Source organism: Pteropus medius, unplaced genomic scaffold, assembly GCF_902729225.1.
Source record: "Pteropus medius unplaced genomic scaffold, Ma_sr-lr_union100, whole genome shotgun sequence".
Lineage (NCBI taxonomy): Eukaryota > Metazoa > Chordata > Mammalia > Chiroptera > Pteropodidae > Pteropus > Pteropus medius.
Window position 1 is genome coordinate 15760290 of NW_024340849.1, and position 17349 is coordinate 15777638.

The 17349-nt window shown below is 35.2% G+C and overlaps 1 long non-coding RNA gene across 1 annotated transcript in view; it reads left to right on the plus strand.

Moving 5' to 3' along the window:
• LOC120585121 (uncharacterized) overlaps nucleotides 1-16121 on the plus strand; it is a 257701-nt gene extending 241580 nt beyond the window's left edge. The window contains exon 3 of the long non-coding RNA XR_005648233.1: nucleotides 16038-16121. This is a non-coding gene — a long non-coding RNA (uncharacterized LOC120585121). The remainder of the gene's footprint in view (nucleotides 1-16037) is intronic.
• Nucleotides 16122-17349: the final 1228 nt, after the last annotated feature.

Consider the following 17349-nt stretch of genomic DNA (forward strand, 5'->3'; position numbering starts at 1 on the left):
CTGCAACTTACTAGACACTCAGAAAATATCAATAGCCTTCCCATTTCTTCCTTTACTCCTATTGACAACGAAGGAGAAGTGAAAAGATCTCTCTACGTACATGCAGCTAGTTTCAGTGGAAAGCAAAAGCTGCTGAAGGAGCGGTTCAAGTGGTCAGTGATTTAAGATCCCACAGGAGAAAATGATTTCGGAGTGAGATACTCAGGAAGTAGACTGGCAGTTATCAAGGGAATTCAGGCTGTGGAACAATTCAGAAAAGATAGCGTAGGGGCGGGGCCCATTTTCTCTCAATTACCTGAACAACATAAGGTGAAATCAGGCTATTTGTTTGAAATTTTTTGGTAGTGAAAACAATGTCCCTATATTTTTCCATATATCCTTAACAAGTTGGGTTTTTCCACTGGTGAAAATGATGTTAACAAAATCTATTTTCGCCTCTGGCTGAAAATCAGTATCATTTACATCATCATACTGCTTCCAGCTTCTCAAAGGCAAGTTCTTGACAAATAAAAGGAAGTTCACCCTTTTAATGATCATGTGAATTAACAAGAAAGGGAATTACGCTTTGCGGTGGTAACTGTTAGTCAATTTGAGGCCATCCCTATTAAATTCTCATTAGACATAATTCTGCTTAAAATTGGTAACCTGCCGTTGTAGGTAAGAGAATAGTGAAATGGGGAAGTATGTATATTTTACAAAAATGCCACTTAAAAGTTTGATATCATTAGAACATTAACTTTTCCTCTTAATTTATTAAGTATTGAATGAGAGAAAATCAGAAATTGTGATACGATTTTACCTTTTCAAGAAAAACCATGGCAGAATGAAAAAGGATAGCTTTTTATTTCTGAACAGAAAAAAAAACTTGGAACAAAATTATTGAAGGCTCTCAACTCAACAATTAAGACTGTTAACTACATAAAGTCTTTAATAAGTTAGATACTGGGAATGTAATATAAAGCTGCTAAGAGAGTAGTTCCTAATAATTTTCGTCACAAAGAAAAAAATTTTTTTGTAAATATATGAGGTGATACACATTAACTAAACTTGTGCTAATTGTTTCTCAATATGTGTTTATTCTGTCATTACACTGTACATCTTAAACTTCTGTGTTGCATGTTAATTATATCTCAATAAAACTGAAACAAAAATCTTTACTAAATTAGAGAACTTAATTGAGATTTGTAATGTGAAAGATTCAGAATTCCTGTTGTAGGCTGTTATTGTGTAGGGTTTTAATTGGATTGTTGTTTTGTCTTCAAGGAGATACAGATACTATTAATTTTATATTCATTTCTAACGTGTTTTTTATAAACTAGGTTACGATAATGGAAAATACTTATTAATCACAAAACATACTGAAAGAGATATAATTTCCTTTTTTATAGCAATTGCATAGTAATATTAGTTGTTTTCAAAAACAAATTTTTATGGCTTTAACATGAGTCAGTTTGCAATTTTGTGCAATGCTTTCTATTGTAAAAAGACTTACATTTCTCCTGACAGATAATGGGCAAATTTTGGTAGCAATCAAATAACCTAAATCTAAAGCAAATGATTTATGCATAATCAAAATAAAAGATTATATTTTCCCAAGACCCACTGCATAACTGCAATACAGAAAAAAGATTTGCAATAACATTCTTCTCTCCAAACTAGCTTGATTTTATCCGATGAGAGAAAAATGCTCATTATAAGAATGATATGTTGTATTGAGCTCTGAGTGGCCTTCTCTAAAATTTGCCACTAAGCAATTATTATTTAGTCAAAATTTCTCCTTAAATTTTATTTTAAACTGAAAGGAAGATTAGTATTTCACAAGAAAGATGAAGTTTCAAAATTGGTCTCTTTCCTGGCTTTTGTATTTTGATTTAAAGCATCACCATTTTCTCAGGCTTATAAAACTGCCTCACTGTATGAGTTTTCTATTGCAACCATAACAAATTGTCACAAACTTAGAGGTGATTCAAAACAACACTCATTTATTATCTCATAATTTTCATGGATTAGAAGTCCTGGAATATATTATAGTATATAGTATAGTATAGTATATAGTATAATATAATTTGTTATATTGTATTGTATTATATTATATGACATGATATTATATTATGTTATGTTATATTATATTATATTATATTATATTATATTATATTATATTATATTATATTATATTATATTATATTGTATCATAATCATATACAGTTGTAATACCAAGGGGTGAAGGCCATAGGAGTCAAAATTCTGCCTAGTGCACTTACCTTGAGATAAAGAGAAAGTCAAATCAATGAAAGAATTCCCATAACACTTAGTAGATCTAATATATAAGGTTGGAAAAATTTTGAATGTCACAAAATAGGCAAACTAAATTAAACAATGATGCATGTATTTACCATAAAACAAAAAATAGATATGCTCAATACATTGTGAGCTCATATAATTGATAAAAGGAAGAAACGTGGGCTCTTTGGTTGCCCACGCTCCACAATATCTTTTCCTGTGTGCTGACCAAAAAATAATCCCTCAGGATATAATATTGAATGAATATGTTTATTCTTGAATCAATAATTCTGGCTAGGGGGATGGAATATAATGTAAGCTTAAGCTAATTATTTTGTCTCCTGCTTAAAAACATATAAGGTAGCACTTCTGGGTAAAAATGGCAGAGTGATGCCTGATCATAGGTGCCTTCTTTCTAAAATGTAGTTATAATGCCCAGTAATGACTGAAAACAGGAAACAATAAACCATCAGGATACAAGGGTTAGGAAGGTCTGCTCTTCATGCAATGAATTTCAAACAGTATCAGCCAAGAAAATAAATAAAAATAAGGAACCCGAATGCTGATTCTAATGAATTTCCACCCCATCATTACCAGATCAACACAGCAGTACTGAGGAAAAACTGGTAAATTGAAAAAGAATTTAAAAATAATTTGTCGTAGTTGTAGCCCTGTTGAAAGGAGAAACTGAAGCAAATGTGAATGTCTTAATTATTGTGTAGGAGCAAGTCTAGGACAGTGAGGGGGAAGGGAGGGAACAAAGGAGAACAAAAGTAAGGAGTGATGTGCAGGAATGTTGCGCAGTGCATTACTGTCCTGGACACACTTTCATGGAGAGCTGCAGAGAGAGACCGTATTCAACAAGAGCTATGTCTCCTAAAGTGTTGCAAAGATGAAGTGCATCTTGGAGCAGTTCTGCAGGCCTGCTGAGTCACCTGCTGTGCATCTTAGCCCTTGTGAAGGGGGAGCCAGTGGAATGTATCACGTCATATTGCTTTGATCTTTTCAAGATTACTTTCCTTTCTTCTCTCTCATCTGCCAAGGGCTTGCACCTTACAAATAAAATGTTACCACTTTAATTCTTGATTTAGGTTATGCTTTCAAGAAAAATCGGGCTAAGATAATTGGTACCAAGCATGAAATTATAAAAACTAGCCCTCAGGATATAATTTTGAGTAAATATATTTATTCTTGAGCCAATAACTCTGGCTAGTGGGATGGAATATGCTGCAGGCTTATGTTAACCAAGGTCCCCTGGAGCGGGGAGTAGGTCCATTCAGCCTAACCACTGGCTGGAAAATCCAAGGTCTGTCAGAATGAGAAATGGAGGCTGGCATGGCAATTAAAATATATATTCTAACAACTTGCAAATAACTTTAGAAATAAGAGAATGGGGAAAAAAATGCACTACTTCTCCATCCCAGCACAATCACTATTAATATTTATGTTTGTTTACTCTTCGATATATGTGTTTTCCCCTTAGATAGGTGCCTTATTTAACATAGGTGTGAAAATAGTGTGTTTATAATTTTATGTCAAACCTTTTCATTTGGTATTTCGTATCCTTAATAAATTCTAATGGCTACATAATATTCCATCGAGTAGAACATACCACCTTTAGTTAACAAATCTTCTACCATTGAACATTTAGCTTACTCTTTATTATCGCTTGCTTCTTTGGTTTGTTTTGGTTTAGTATTATTTGCTATTACGTACACTGTAAAGCTTTACGCATACTATTCCGAGTTTTCATCTAACATGCCACAAAAAAAAAATGATCTAGTTTCAATGCCTATATTTATCTTCATATACCAACAAGGTAAGAGATGGGATTTGCATGATGTTTACCTGACTCTCTTATTGACATCAATATCTTCTTCCCTCTGTCAATTTATTTAGAGTCAATTCAATTAAATGCTTAATGTTGTTTGCACATGAGAACATGTTGTGGTTTCCCCTAAGAACTTAGAGGTACACAAAATTAGGTTGCCTTCTTGGGGTCAGACTAGTGAAATCTCTAGGTACAATTTATTGAAATATTGATTGATGCCCAATGTGTGCCAAACACAGCTCTAAGCACTGGGAATTAAGTGATAGATAAAACGGACAGTCCCTGCTTTGATGAATGAAGGTGATTAATCATCCATGGAAGTAATTGAAGAGATATTTAGTGATGACTGAGTCTAACATTTCGGACAATCCTAAATTCCAATGAAGATGACCTGGTTATAATTTTATGAAGTAAGGATATGAATGAATATGTTAGTTAGAAGTGAGAAACCTAATTGATTATGTTGCACCCAGTTTGCAGATCGAATATGGGAAGCATAGAACTGATATGCTCAAAGAGATATATAAGATCAGTTTCTCTCCCCCACTCGTGTAGGGAAAAGACTTCCCAGCTCTGTGGCTTCACTAAGTCTGGTCCCTATAAAAGGTGAGACTCTACCTGATCATAGAACCATTTCATGTTCTTATTTCACACTAACTGATATTTTTACAATAGATTAACCTTCTGTGCTTTGATCACAGACTGGTTTTGAGTGTATCTTTTAAGTATACCAGATATACCTGAGGAGACTTAAAAATATACATTGTTTGGCATCACCCGAGTCCTGCTGTAGTATAATCTTTCAGGTATGCTGGGTCAGGCCATGTATGTTCGAAAAACTTTCTTAGATCATCGTTTCTCAAATCGTGGGTTAGGATCTATTGATAGGAAATGCAATTAATTAAGTGGCTTGTGAATAACACATTTTTAAAATATGAAAGAGAACAGAGTAGAAAATATGAGTATATTGTACTCTAACAGTAAAGCATTCTGGTAATTATGTGCTAGCCTTTCCTATCAATGCTCTGGTTTTCCTCTTTTTATTTGAATTGTAACACTTTCAATTCAGTCAACCAATTAGTTAATTAAAAGCCATCAAGCCAGTTTTGTGAATGACTTATTAATTGATAGGTTATTAATTTTCCAAACAAGCTACGCATGGGGTGTAAGCAATCAAATAATCCCTGAGTCTGGAAAGCAAGGATTCGATGACAAAGCCATCACAAGGAGAAACTGTTTTGTGTTTTCATCGGAAACACTGGGATATTTGCATCATCAACACTTAGGTGTTCTAAGTATACCGAGAAAGCTAATGGAAGGTAACTGGCAGAATATATGAAATTTCTCAGGAGACATAGAACAAAACGCTATGTTATGGAGAGAAAGATCCTTCTCTAGAATAACACAATGTGAGATTGATTTTTCTCAGGATTCAACATGGATAGTGTTATTTTGTTTGTCATCGTTTTATCAATAACAACCGGGGAACTTACTAGTATATGTGAATCTGCAAAGGTGGACATCCAGGTTGGGAATAACTGAAAGGCTAAACTCAGTGGAATTGATTCAGAACAGGCATTCAAATAAGTTAAAAAAAATTTTTTTTTCTACTGATTTGTTCTAGCTGCCATGGGAACACAAAGGCTCACTCACCATACATGAACGCACGATGCTATCAGTTTTTGAATGAACACCCTAAACTTGTTAAAGAGTCATTCAGTTCACTCTACCTTCAAAATGATACTACTTTTTAAAAACTAACCAATTATTTAATTGTAGATATTTAAATGTAAAATTTTGATAAAATTCCAAACTTGCAAATGACTTTTGGTTTTGGAAATAAGCTACGGTATGAGATGATCTATGTTCATTTAAATGTTTTTCTCTAATAATCAGAATTCTGCTATATATAATCCTTCAAAGGGGGTTATATTTAAAATGTGTAACAATGGGATTAATTCGAATGGATACTGGCAATAGCTTTATAGAATCTTGTGCTGGGGCTAGGCATTAATCCTTTTTTTAAAAACTGGATTCTGGGGAAGTTCTGTGGGTTAAGAAGGGTTACTGTGGATGGGATGGATGAAGAAGACAGAAAATTTGCACAGTGGATATTTTCCTTCTACTATTAAAGAATTTCAGCATTTCTATACATATATATGTACTCTGTGACTTCTAGCCCTGCTTCAAAGGGACTTTTGATTTCAGGTTGAAGCTTGGGCTAATAAGATAGCAATTAGATGTTACCAGGAAGACTGTAGCTGCAATTTAGTATGAGAAACACAGGACTGCACAAGATAATTAGGGTCATTTTCTAATAAACCCCAAAATTGAATAAAATAATGATTTGTTCACTTAGGACAGCACTTATACACGCGCAGAAACACACAGAGATATACAGTCTTACATGTTTACACATATATAGATATGCAAATACATTCATACATAGGCAAAAAGTTGGAGGTGCCTCAAATCAGAATAAATGAGAAAGGTTTTCTTTATTTTTTAAAAAATATATTTGTCCTACTTTTCTTTATCAAAAATTCCTTTACCACCAGATAGATCTGAGAGGTAATTTAGTCCAATTTTATAATTTTTCAGTCATTTTTGGTGACTACAACTTCATGTCTCACTATTACCTTTGTTAGAATGGGCTTGCCTTGTTCATTTCCTAGGAGCTGCCTAGAAAGGTGAAGGGCCAGCCAGGTGCTGTCTTCGCCTTTTCTACTGAAGGCTACAGGCCATGGTCCAGGAAATACACACCCAGGGAGGAGGAACCCAACTATCCCTTCTGGTTCCAACACATACAATCAAAATGACAAGAGGAGCCTCCCCTTCTGCTCACCTGTGTACCCCAACATGTAACCCCTCTCCCTTCTCTAGGCTCTTTTATATCAAGTGGGGTGGAGGATGTTGCAATGATTGTTCTACTAAATTTTAACAGGCAGCTGATGAAAATGTGAGCTTTCCCCAAAATACAATTTAAAAAATGTAAGTTATAACAAGGAGATATTATTTTGCACCTATTATATTGACAAAGATTATAACAATCATATATGTCCTCGGGTGGCGTAAGACATTTATACAAATGAAAATTAGTGAAAATTAGTGTCAGTGAAAAAAAGTGTCAGTGAAAATTAGTGTCAGTGAAAAAAAGTGTCAGTGAAAATTAGTCTAATCTCTTTGGAGAGACTTTTGATAATATCTTTTAAAACTGATTTTAAAAGATACATCTTTGATGCTAGATTTTCATTGCTAAGAATTTACCATTTATACAAGTTGTACAAATCTAAGGATGATTATTTCAGTATTAATGTAATAGAAAAAAAAGCCCAAGAAAATCTAAATACCCTCTATAGAGCACTCCTTGAATAAATTATGCATATAACAAAGTACTATAGAGTTTGATCAAGGTAAACCCATACTACTGATATAGACAGCTCTTGGAGAATATGTTACAAGAAATTCGCAGGCACAGAGGTGAATAATATATAATATGATGGCATTTTTGTTAGTGAAAACTACACATACAGTTGTTTCTGTATATATGCTCTTTATTAAAAATATTTATTTTTTTATATATGCATAAAAATTCTGAAAGTATGTATAAAAAGTATAAACAGTGGTTATCCCTGTTTGAGTGGCTGGCTGTGGAGATGCTTTTACTAAAGGGTGTGCGTAATGAGAGAAAATTATGTTTGTTGGATAGGGAAAATATTTAGAGCTGGCAGCCATATATGGCTTTTTTTCAGAGTCCGAGGAAAAAGCTGCCAAGAAGTTACACCCTTCATTGGGTATCCCTTGTGTATATCTACTGTTCCAATACCGGCTCTGCTGCCAGCTCTGCAGGAGTACCCCGTCCCTCTCATGCATGGTACCAGTTTCTCCCAATCCTTGGGGAAACCCCTTCTCTTCTCAGTGTGCCCGAGATTACTAATTGTTATGCAATAATCATCCTCTCTTTCTTCCTATGGCTAGTTGCACCACAGGTATATTGAAATAACTTGTTTTTCATGATGAAGAGTGTCTTATGCTTCTGAGAACTATGTTAGACAATTCATAAACACGTTAAAATGTAGCCGAATGCGCCTTCAATCTTAAATTTGGTCATATTTTTGCTGGCATGATCCTCTAAGCTTCTGCTAGCACAATCTATCAAAAGAATAAAATATATTTAATGAGTGCCTTAAGAGAAAACCAGATAAATACACACATATGCATATCAAAATCAATATTATAAAATGGCAAGCACCCCCATTTGCCCTGAAGTTTCTCTGTTTTATCACAAGCTATAGCAGAGTGCTATCAAGTGTTTTCTCTGTGGTCATTTTGGGAGATTGGGTGAGAGCTGTGGAATTAGAAATTCATAGAACAGAGGGGAAAAGGTTCAGAAACGAAGAAAGAAAAAGAGCCGAAGTATCTGAAGAGAGTGTTTTGGGAGCATGTTTGTTTTTGAAAATAGAGCCAATGGCAAGCTCTGAAAATCCTTCCGAGTGTGGCAGCTTCTGAGCACACGCTACAATCAGAAAGTGTGCTGACCTCTTGGTGAGAGATTGGCTTTCACGTGACCCGTCCCCCTCCTCAGCAGAGCCCTGTCCTCACTCCTGTTGCTTCCTTCCTGAACGTGAGATTGATTTTACCTTGTGAGTGGGATGAATAGTGTTCCCCCGAACTGATGTGCACTCAGAATCTCAGCATGTGACCTGCCTTGGAAATATAGTGTTTGCACATGTAATCAAGCTAAAATAAGGTCACACCAGATTAGGGTAGGCTTTTATTTTGTTTCTTATAAGAGTCTTATATTTACAAAAATGACAAGAGCGCAGAGTTTCCTGCAATTGTTTTAAATGACATTGTCCTAAATTTTAATTTTATCTTTTTCAACCACTTTATTGAGTATAATAGACATATAAAAAAGTGTACCTGTTTAATGTATACAAACTTGATGAGTTTAGAGATATACACCTTGAAACCGTCATCATAATTGAAGTCATAAACTTATCTATCACCTCCAGTTTCCTCACGCCCTCATTATTTTTTTTTTTATGATAAGAACACTTAACATAAGATCTTCTCTCTTAGCAAATCTTGAAGTGTACAATGCAGTATTGTTAACCATACGGTAAACTGCATTGTACAGTAGACCTCTGGGACAGAGTAATCATCTTGTATCATCGAAATTTTGTACTGTTTGGTTACTACCTACCTTCCCACTCCCTCCTCCCTTCAGCCCCAAGCAACTACTATTCTACTTTCTGCTTCTACGCTTTTGAGTACTTTAGGTTTCTCATGTAAGAGATGTCATGTATATTTGTCCTTCTGTGCCTGGCTTATTTCACTTAGCATAATTTCCTCCAGGTTCATCTATGTTGTCCCAAAGAGCAGAATTTCCATCTTCCTTAATGCTGAATGATATTCCACTGTATGCGTATAACATGTTTTATCTGTTCGTCCATTATTGACATTTAAGTTGCTACCATGTTTTGACTATTGTGAATCATGATGAAATAAACATGGGAAGGCAGATCATCTTTTTGAGGCCCTATTTGCAATTCCCTTGGATATATACCCAAAAGAGGAAGTGCTGGATCATTTGGTAGTTCTAGTTGAAATTTTTTGAGAAATCTCCATATAGTTTTCCATAGTGGCTGCACCATTTTACATTTCTACCAGCAGAGTATGAGGATTTCCTTCTCAACATCCCTGCTAATAGTTATTTTTTAAAATAATGGCTGTCTTAACAGTTATAAGGTAATATATCATTATGGTTTGATTTTCATTTTCCAGATTAGTAATGTTGCACACCTTTTAATATATCTGTTGGCCATTTGCATATGTTCTTTGGAAAAATGTCTATTCAGTTCCTATGTTTATTTTTTAATTGGAGATATATATATATAATATACATATACATATTTTGCTATTGAGTTCAGTTACTTATATATTGGATATTAACCATTTATGATATATGGTTTACAAATACTTTCTTTGATTCATAGGTTGCCTTTTATTCTGTTGTTTATTTCCTACACAGCACAGAAGCTTTTTAGTTTGATGTAATTGCTCTTATCTATTTTTTGTTGCCTAGCTTTTGGTGTTATATCCAAGAAATTACTGCCAAAGCCAAAGTCAAGAGCTTTTACCCTATGCTTTCTTCTAGGAATTTTATAGTTTCAGGTCTTAATTTAAGGCATAGATTCTTTACAAACCAAGAAATGCCAAGGACTGCCAGCAACCATTGGAAGCTAGGAGAGGGGCATGAACCAATTTTCCCTCAGAGCCTTCAGCATGAGCTAACCCTGCCAACACCTCCATTTCATAATTCTAGCCTCCAGAAGTAAAAGCATTTTTTGTTTTTGTTTTTTGTTTGTTTTGTTTTGATTTATTATTATGGTAACCCTAAGAAATGAATATATCTAGTTTATACAAAGAATAGAAAATTAAAGTGAAGTTTAAAAGTCCATTCTAAGAATGCTAGATATTTTACTTAAAAGGTATGATTTAATGAAATACAATTTAAAAAACAAAAAACAAAAAACAAGAGTAAGAAGAAATACATTCCTCTCATCACAAGTCTTTATGGGAATCCTAAAAACTGGGAGACGTAGATATGGTTGCAGTAACCGCTCAGTAGGTGAGCCTGTGAAATTTATGAAAATAAATCCAGTACCTCTTTTACATGAGGATTAATGTCTGATACTCAGAATATTTTAATTATCTGATTCTAATATTAATAAGAATGGCAAAGAGCAAAAAGATCTAAGTAGAGCTGTGATCTAAGAAGTTAAATATTTAAGATAAAGATATTTAGAAGATTTCCTTTGTACTCCTTAACATTGAGATGGAAACATTGAAAATCTTACCCTAGTATAATTCTTTTTAACTTCACCTCCATTCAGAGGAAAAAATAACAACACATTGCTAATTAATATAAGTGATAAGCAACTAATTCATCAAATTAATGTTCTGACACTTTTCTAGCATACTTTTCCACTGGGATGCATGAGAATAAATCAGCATTTGTGTGTGTGTGTATGTTTTCTGCTTTGAAATTAAAAAGTTGATGTCTTACCAGTGGAACTTGAGGACACTGTGTCAGAAACGCTATGCAGAACACTGCAGAGTGGCAAAGGGCTTGGAAACGGTTCAGTCTTTGAGGGAGAAATTTAATCTCTGGGTACCAGGAAAAAAACAAACTGTTGATAGTTTTCGGAAAAAGGCTAGGTTTATTCAACCATGTTGACTTTGGAAAGCAGAAACAAAGTATTTAATTAGGCTGGCTCTCTGGGCATCAATTTCATAAGAATGATAAATATGCTTCTGAATTTGGTCACACCTCATGATGAGCCAAGTCAAAGAGATTTACTCTGCCCCATTCACCGAGCCCTTGGGTGCTCAGTTTGTTTCGTCTGACAAAGCTAACAGTTCTCTGTTGTCCAGATGCTCAACCTAACCTTGGATTACAATTTAAATCTATTCTTCAAATGCCATTGCCTTATGCGGACTGTGACCTGGCCCTTCAAGGTGAGCCAGTTCTGTGCCAACAGACCAGTTCAGACAGGTACAGCCCTGCACACCAACTCCATTTATGTTTACCTCCTGGAATCCCAAAGGTCAGGTAATTCTCTTCTTTTCATTTCATCGTGATGTTATGGGTGCCAAATTCTGAGCAGAAAAGGTCAAAATTTCGGTCCCAGATATCTACATGTCTGGCTGTTCTGCTTTTTTCCAGCTTTGATGTCTACAAGATAACATACATATACTTAGAATTTGATGAGGTTTGCAAAGACCTGCAGAGGTTAGAGATTCTACCTCTTCAGAATTCTGATCTTTTCGGGAAGAAGAGGCCTGAATGACTGAGGAATAGAAGATCATTGATTTAGGCAAGGACATGCCTCTGGCAAGGGTAGGGAGGATGCTTCCAGTGCCTAGAAAGATAGCAGGGAAAGACAATCTAAGGGGGCTTCCTTTTTCAATGAATGAATCTGCATTTTAATCAAGAATGGCATAGGAGGGGTATTTATAAAAATGTCTATTTGTAAACCATTTCTGTTGCTTTCTATTTGATGTTGAGTTGGGCTTTGTCTTACTGTTGACATAACGTGAGTGATTCTTCTGGACCCAATTACCTTAACCAAATACTTGGCTTGCTGGTCACTACTGATGCTATTGCTGGCATTGGAGATAGTTACAGGCTTTAAATGGAATGTTTTTCAAGCTTTACATTTCTGCCTTTCTTGCAGAATATTAGCTGGAACACAGATGAATCAATCAATCTTAATAGCCAAAAGAATATCAATCTCACATAATGTCGTGGTTCCACAAACATAGACTTATGCTTTTAAATTCCCCAGCCTATAGTAACTGAGTAAATCCATGAATGAGTGAGTTGATAAACCAATGGATTAAGAAGTTAAGAAGATTTTAAGGATATGTTGATTCTAAAAGGATTTTTGGACACATTGGAAGATTGTAAAAGACATAAAAACAGACCTTTGGAAGTTTTATGCTTTTAAAATGAGATAAGATTAGAATATTTCATGAGCATTTACTACATGAAATTATTAAGAGGAGGATAAATAAAGTCTCCAAGGATTTAATCTAATTCATTGGTGAAAGAGTTAATATCCAGGAATATCTTCATGATTGTAAGACAAGGAAACTTTTTTAAAGGCACAAACCCACTAATTTTGGTTGAGATTTTATCCTTTCAATATAATGATGATAAAATCAGCAAATGACAATTTTTTGGAAACTAGGCCCCTAGTTACAGACCTCTATTATCTTGATTGGGGTGTATGCATGTTTTCTAAGTAGAAAGAATTCTTAGGAATGTCTCTGTTCTCACAAATTAACTTCCACATGTGTTTTGCTGATTAGCAGTTTATTTGGGGAAAGAAGCTACTTCCAAACTCCCAAAACAGCCCACCTCTTGAGAGGTTATCATAGTGATATTCAACAACCATTTGCACCTTAGTATGAATTAATCTAACTAGATAATCCACTGCAGAAAGGGACTAGAATGAAAGGAAAATGACATTGAGTTTTCAGAAATGATTGCGTAACCTTTCATTTTACCTGTCTGGTTGACTGTTCCAGGAATATAAGTCTTTTTGGTAGGCGAGTTGAAGCCCTGGGTCTCCACAGAGCAGACCCAGGTTCTTACAGAAGCTCGCACTTTATGTACAAACACACACGCGTGTGCGTGCACACACACACACATCTTTTCCATCACAATTCTTTTCAAAGGGTTCTGAACCTAATGGGCTTATGATATTCTTACACTCCCCCTTCCCACCTCCGCTTCACTTTCAGTACCTGGTTTGTCCTTTGAAGGGACCTGACAAGGTTTACTACTTTATTCCTTCACCAAAGTAGCCACCCGAAGAGATCTTTGTTGTTCTCAGATGAAAGGGAAGTGAACTGGTGCCAGTAACTGGCTGGGACTGAGTTAACCTGATGTGGCCCTGGAACTTGTTTACTTTGATGCTGTTCTGGGCAGGAGAAAATGTTAAGCTTCTAGAAATGCCATAGGGAGGCTTAGGTGCTATGCAAAACTGCTGATGTGTTCAATAGTTACTAAGGACCCATTAGAAATTTTGACCATGTGTTATAATGATGAGCTGATCTATACATTGTTGCTTTATATGATATAACTTTTATTACTCTGCTTCTCATTAATTCTGAGTATCATGATTAAAAGTGTAAGACATTTAAGTGTAATATATCATATTATAGTTATCACATAAGTGTAGCATATATATGTTATATATGTGTGTGTATAGATATTTGTGTATGTCTGTGTGTAGGACTCCTTGTAAGATAGAGTTAGACAGAGATCGAGACAGAGACAGAGACAGAGACAGAGATAGAGATAGATGTACATGTATCTCCTTGGGAAGATCAGGAGGCACACATGCTCTTTGCCAGATGTGTTTAAGGTTTTGTGGGGCCTGGTTTTCTGGCGGAAAGGAGAAACATTCAGTGACTGTGTAGAGCCTTAAACAAGATTTTTCCAGCTTTCTTAGCGTTTCCAGAACTACTATCTATGTTTTGAATGCTTACAGTAATTTTAGGAAGGCTAGAATCCACTTTTCACTCTCAGGCTTCTGTGAGCTTTTAAGGTGACATTAAGGAAGACAAAGTCTGGCTTGACTCAGAATCTTAGGAGAACGTATTAGTGGCATCTTGCCTGTGAGAATATGATGGAAATGAAAGTATGAACATTTGCAACTTAGCAAAAAAATAACTTCAAAATGGGCCTTGGAGCTTATCAACAGGACTTGTGACAAGATCCTTCAAAATGTGTGGGCAACTGGCCCTTGTTCTACTCCTGCAGCACAGTGCTGGGAGGTGCACTTGCAGTCAACTCTGTTGGCCTGATAAGGCTGAGGGTGATGAATGTGAGCTGTGATTATGCTGAGTGAACTGTGCTGTGCCTCGTAATCCATTCTTGTATTGATTGCATAACTCCAAGATCAATGTGGTGTGCCAACTCAGATGGGCTGACCCTCGGCTCAAATCTAAACCTGTCTATGTCCATTTTTCTTTATCTGAACTTATGGAAAATGGTTGGGCACCAGAAAACCTGACATGGACCCGTTCATGCAGACAGTAACTTTAATAGATGTGCATGCCAGTGAGGATTGGTCTTGCTGGTCCGAGAAGTTAAGATGCCTACGTATCTCTTCCGTGGGTCCTGACTGTGTTGACTTTATTCTCTACTTTTACATATGTAAATTCTATTTAATTTGCCCTATTTATTTGGAGCCTGGGTTTGATCATGTAATCAATCTAAGTCCAATATTATTATTTATGTGGTGGTCACGTGATAATGTTATAAATAAGATTTATATAAGAAAGAAAGAGAAAAGACCCCACATTTTCCCATTCCACAATCTCGTTCTAATTTTGGCTGTCTTCTAAATAACAGCTTATCTCATATGATAGATATTAGGGACATAATGTCAAAAAAAATGGAAAGCGACCACTGGGATATTTTGATCAGTATCTCCCCTTCTTATTTTCTCTTTGAGAACTCTCAGCATCTAGTATAACAAGTCTCCAGAGGAGCCTACCAAGCCTGCCCCGGTGTCCAGCACACAAGATGCTCCATGAGTCACCTTGTCCCCAGAATCTCCCAGATTAGATCTAGACAGGATTTTTCTCACACTTTCTGATAACTCTGGATTTAAAAAGATCATAATTGTAAGGATCACATTCGCATGACAGAACTAAAAGCTTTTGGCATTTTGTGAAAGAAGAAATAGGAAAGAAAACACACCATGATGTCTTCATCCCAATCACAACCTTAGGCGAATCAGTTTTAAAAGAGTACGTTTGGATACCATGAATCTGGAAAATGGAAAATGTTTGTTTTTATTATTATTATTCTCAACGTCTGCCTTCTCCTTCTTCTTACTTGAGTTTGAGAAACCACTAGTCTAGGGTGGTGATTATCAATCTTAGCCACTTAAAAAATATATGAATACTCAAAGTCCACACCAGACCCATTAGATCAGAATCTCAGAAGATGGGCCCCTGGCACCTGTGTTTTTTCAGAACTCCCCAGGTCATTTTAATGTGCAGCAGCCATGGTCAAGAATCCTGTTTTAGGACCTAGTTTGGGAAATCCTCCTTTTATTCTGGAGGGCAAATGGCAAAAATTCATTTCTATGTCTTGAATTTTGTAGAGAGAGAGAAAAAAAAAGAAAACTATCAACACCAAAAGTTTCGTCTGATGACTTGGATTTTTTTTTGTCTTCAAAAGAAGACAAAGAAAAATATAAAATGGAAAAAAAAAAAAAAAAAAGGAAAAATGATTGTCTCAGCTATTTCTAAAACAAAAAAATACTTAAAATAGCCCTAATCCACAAACATAATTAAGATGGTTTTATAAAAATCATTTTTTGCTTCTCTTTTCCAGAGATTTGAAAACCAGCAAACAACTCCACTGTGTCATGGTCAAAGGTCATGCAAGGTAATTAATATTCTTGAACAACATTTTCCCTTTCTGATTAATTGCTTGCTAAAATACAGGACTCATATCCAAATAAACTGTTCTATTTTTTTCTCATTTTTTTCTGTTTTGCTTCCTGTTCTTATTTATCTATGTAAGAAAAATTTTTAAAATTACTTATTCTTGTCTTAAAGTTTTATTAAGAACCAAGAAAATTTGCTGCTTAAAAATTTACTATTAATATCTATCCCAGAATTTATACTTATTAATACTCATAGCTTATGCCATTATAGTTATGTGCTTTGCTTGGGCTCTCCTAAAACTTGTAAAGTCATAATTGGTAGCAGATTCTAATTTTAAGACCTCAGAATTTACAGGTGGAAATGTTTCTGGGATGTTAAGGCAGATTTTTTTGACTAGATGGGTTTGCTTCCATGATTTGGAGCAGCCTCCAGAAGAGCATACATAGAATGTAGAGGGAAGGGATCACCCATCATGAAGCTGCAGCTCTCTTTGTACATAAAATTCGAGAGATCAAGAAACTCCATCATCTGTAAAAATATAGGCAAGCTATAATCTGTCCCACTTAGCAGTGGAACCTCGTCAGTGCAGTCTTCTTTTGTCTGTTAAACAGAAAATAAAAACGATTTGTCGTAGACCTGGTTTAATAAGTATATCACCTATCTTTTCATTGATCTGTGCATCTGTCCAAATTTTAAAAATTTCCATACAGCCTTTCTATCAATATTCCACCCATCCTTAATTATCAATCTAATTTATCTACTATGTATATAATTTTCACTCTGTCACCTATCATCTATTAATTTATTCTCTTTTCTTTCAATTTGCTGTTTAAACTCTCTACTTATCTAACTCTTATCTATGTGAACAATTTAAATTCTTCCTGCTTTTCCAATCCTTCCCTTTTATAAGTACCTTCTGTGTTTGTTTGGCTTAAAAATAACTAGTAATGTTATGTGGTCAGGACTGCTAAACGGTTTATTTCAACATGCTTTATTTTCCTCCATCTAAAAATTAGTAGTCCTGAAAATCATATACATATTCATCTCTCTTTTATCAATTCTACTTTTCCACCAGACTATCAATTTAATTAAATTTCCTTATTGGAGGTCATAACGTGAAGCGACATCATAATATTTTAAATGCCCTATAGCTTAACTTGGATGGACCGGGAGAACTTGATCTTTTATTTTCTTGCTCCTCATTTCTCATATGCCAAGGGACATCCAGAAAAGGCTTACCTTTGAGTATAGGTGAG